A 4,262-nucleotide genomic window follows, 5' to 3' on the forward strand; every position below is an offset into this window, starting at 1 on the left:
GGGCAGTTTCCACATTGCAGAGTTGCCATTCATGGTGAGGACCCTTGAGCTTAAAGTTGGACATTTCATGTATGTTACACACTCTTTTTAGCCAGTGGTATTATTGCAAAGGTTAACTTCTGTGATGAACAGAGCACGTTAATGGCCACATTTGCACAGACTTTATTGCCCCCTCCCCACCACTGCCCCCTCCCCCTCTCCTCTCCCCTCCTGCTACACAATTTCCTAGGAGTGATAAATAAACCTAACAAAGCCTGGAATCTGAGCATGCTTTGAGTGTCCTCCAAATCTCCAGCTCAAAACTGTGGGTTTGTGGAAAGGAGAGTCAGCCTATGGCTTCTGTGCAGCAGCTCTGCAAGAAGGGAACAGGCTCATCAAGACCAGTGGCTGTGGATACTGTACTGCACAGTCATGATACCTGCCCGGTCCACAGCCCCTGGGAAGGACAGTCTTTCCACAGGAGCCATCACCATAGCTCAGTGGGCAGGTGTGGGCACCTGAACCTGGAGAAGCCCAATGCCACAGTGGCCAGCAAACACCCCATTCCGCACACAGCTCCCCACTCCAGGTAAAAACTCAGCAGGAAAAAAAGTCTTATTCACACAGTAGCAGAGTAAGCCATGCCAGCGACCTGGTCCTTTTTCCTTATGCATGAACGGGGTGGCGGATGATGCACTGTCCATATGAGGAGTCCCAAAGCCTCTTCTGTCAGAAGGCTGATGCCCGTTTCCTCTCTAGCCCCTGACATCATATCTTAGGTTGTCATTTTTCTTCCTGTTTCAGCTGGCAGCTCTCTGCTGGCAGCTTTCCATCTTCCAGAAGTGTGTTGAAATTTCACTGGTGATTTTTATCTCCCCTTTACAACTCCTTCCCCATCCTTTTTTCCTTTTTGAAGTTCCTTTTTTAAACTTCAGTATCTTAATTTGGTGGTGGTGGTGGGGGGGTGCTCTCAAGGAGCAAGAGAAGCAAACTCTGCCTGATCTGTCATTTTGAACCAGGAGCCCATAGGTGTCTCTTTAAGTAGTGAGAACTGCTCAACTAATGGAATGTCTGCACCACAAATCCCGCTTTCCATCTTTTGTTCTAACGGGGTAGAAGTCATCCATGTTTTACTGCCTAGGGTCAGTATCTTTTACAATGTTATAGAATGGACCAAATCGATCATGATATAAACGTGCCAACTCTGAAGACTTACCATACGTTATTTCTGAATAAATCTTGCAAAGGAATTCTGTAAGTCATTAAGAGTCCTTAATGAATGGTGTTGACTCTCCCTTACAACTCCCCCCACCCCCCATCACCCCTCTCAGCGGTGAAGCCATGAAACTGCATGCAAAAGCTTGGAGCTTTGCAAGAAGACAATAGCAATTATACGAGACACTGCTGTCAAAAGGTATCAGCAATAATTGATAGCACTGTGGCTCTCTCAAGTTACTGATTAAGTATTAAAAATAGAAACATGGCTTGCCTACATGTCGAATGCTGGTCTCATTTCTCATCTGAATACAAACACTGTCCTTACGCATATTCATCACGACCTGCGCCTGTACAATATCTCTCTCCTATGTAAAAGCTAGTGATGGGTCAGGAATGGAGGGAAATTATGGAGGTTCTGATCAGGGAAAGGAGATCTGGAGGGTCCCTGAAGAAGGGCACTTGGCTGGGGCTTTGGAAGGGGGGCGGGTTTTGGCAGCCTACTTCAATGAGGGTGGTCCTCTGGCTGTGGTAAGAAGAGGACCTGCTTCATCTCCAGATGCCAGGCTAGTCCCGTTGCCAAGGGAAACATCACTCAGGACACATCTCCTGCTGAAAGTACCAACAACTGTAGTTCTCTCCCAAAGTTTAATTTGTTTGTTGCAGGGTGTTCTTATTTTCCAAGAGTTTAAGCAGACAGCTCCCAAGCTGGGCCTCATCTTCCAGTCCCATCACCAGCCACCACCCCAGTCACTGCATAAAGAAGTCCTTTAGCTGGAGAAGTGTGGCTGCCAGGATGCTTCCTTAAGAGGGATCAGACCCCATCTTCAATGTCCCAATATTCCTGGGACTTTGCCAATCCTTTGGGACAAAGAGATTCTTGTTTATTTCTGGAGATGATCTTAGGCAGCATTGGTCATGTGGGAAAACTCAGGCTGTTTGCTCATTATGGGAAGCTTCTAATAAAATCAGTCTGTGTTTTTAGCACAAATAGATGCAAGCCAGGTCCCCAAATGTAGCTGATTTTGAAACCACTCTCAGAGCGGAAAGAACACAGGCTTTGGCAGTTACGCTCAATGAAGCTGAGTGAGCCAGACAAGTCTGGGGAAACAGGCTTGAAATCAAGAGTCGTCAGAAAAATCAATTGCCCTGGGTGGTGAACACAGGGAGCTCTGGATATATTTAAACTATGAGTCACATGACTAGACTCTACTTAGGCAGAAGTAAAACATGTTTTCCTTTAAATGATTAAACTTAGTTGAACTTAGCACAAGAAAAAATTCTTTTCCCTGTGAATGTTTTTTTCCCAGGCTTAAAGAGTTTCAAGATGAGATTTATTTTCTTAAAGAGAAAACTTAGATCAATAGTTCCCAGACTAGACTGTGGACTCAGAACACCCAAATGACACCAAATAACGAATCTGGCCCACCTCCTGTATCTGGATGGTTAAGACAGCACATCAAAAATATAAAAAGAAAAAAAAAATGAAGAGGAGTTACAAATACTTCCTTAGTCTCTTGATAATAAAACAAATGGATATGGCCTTGAATCCCATGTTTATTCCAGTTTCTTGGGCATAAAGATTTCATTGTCTACTCCTGAAGTGATAAAAGAACAAAATTTCAAATCTATGGTAGGGAAAGATCAGCTGAAATTTCATTTTGACAGTTATTCTGAAATCCCATCTGGATTCAGGTTAATGTCAAGATATGAGCTAAACCCAGGATGTTCAAGTTGTCTTGCTTTGGAAAGGTTAGATTTTTTTAAGTAAGTGAGGAAGGGAGGGAAAGACGTCAAGTCTTAAATAAAATGCAAGCACAACCACCAGGTTTGAATTAGACATCTTTGGCCTTTTCTTGTTCTTATTTCAGGGTTGGTTCACTTAAAAATAATAAGCGTTTTTCTTTCTTTTTATTATCCAGTGACCAAAAGCTAGAATTAATTATGATCAGTACCTACTAGCTTTTTCCTTGCGGGGAGAGAATGCTTTCCCTGTCTGCTTATAAATTTTTCCCTTCCCCAAAGTGGTTATTTTTTTGATGAGGGTTTTTAATGAGGCTCGATCTTTAACCAGATCTCCTTTGGGACAGGAGGAGACGGACGGGAAACCCAGGGCCCACCACTGCCTACCGCCGGGGGCTGTCGGGTCCGGGAGACTCGCCCCCCTCCCTCCTTCTGTCCTGTCTTAGGCCTGTCCGTGCGTGCGAGGGAGAAGGGCAGAAATTGAAGGGTGCGAGGCCCTGCACCTTCATTACCTTACTCCATCCTCAGAGGTATTTTTTATCGTCCGGCCCCTCCCCCCAACTTAACGTTTGAGGAATAGGAGGCTGGGAGAGATGAAGTCCCCACCGCGCTGTACGCTCGGGTAGGGCCAGGCTGTGGGGTCACCTCCGCACTCATCACCACCCCACGCAGACCGGTCTGCGCGTGTTGTCGGAGCCCCAGCGTTTTCAGTTCTTCCAGGCGGAGGGGACCCGGAGGGTCGGGGAGCCAGAGCCTGGAGGGCTGACCCCGCAAGGAGGCGCGGGATCCGAGGCGGGGAGGGGGGAGGAGGAAGGAGTCGGAGGAGGAGGGGTCGCCGCGCCCCAGTGCCCTCGCCGCCCCCTCCCCGCCCTCGCTACACCCCCACAGCCGGCCCCAGCTCCCCGCCGCCTGCCGCCGGCTCCCCCAGAGCCCTCAGCCCCGGGTCTCGGCCCCCCCCGCCCCAGGCCGGGGACAGCATCCCGGTCCCAGCCGCGCCCCCTCCCGCGTCCCCGCCGCGAGATCTCGTCGCCAGCCCCCGCCGCCCTCTCCCGCCCCCGGCCCGGGTGGGCAGCCCGGCTCCGGCCGCGCCCCCTCCCGCGTCCCCCCGGCCGACCCCAGGCCCCGCGTCCCCCGCCCCCGCGGCTTCGCCCCTCCCCCAGGCCCGGTCCGCATCCCCGCCCCCGATCGCGTCCCCGCCCCGGCATCGCCTCCGCCCCCCGCCCCGCGCGCCCGGGTGCGCACCCCCGGCCCGGCCGCGCCCCCGCCCGCGTCCCCGCCCCGGGCCGCGCTCGGGCGGCGCGACAGGCCTGCTCGGCGGGCGCGCC

The sequence above is a fragment of the Hippopotamus amphibius genome, chromosome 7, assembly GCF_030028045.1.
Source record: "Hippopotamus amphibius kiboko isolate mHipAmp2 chromosome 7, mHipAmp2.hap2, whole genome shotgun sequence".
Lineage (NCBI taxonomy): Eukaryota > Metazoa > Chordata > Mammalia > Artiodactyla > Hippopotamidae > Hippopotamus > Hippopotamus amphibius.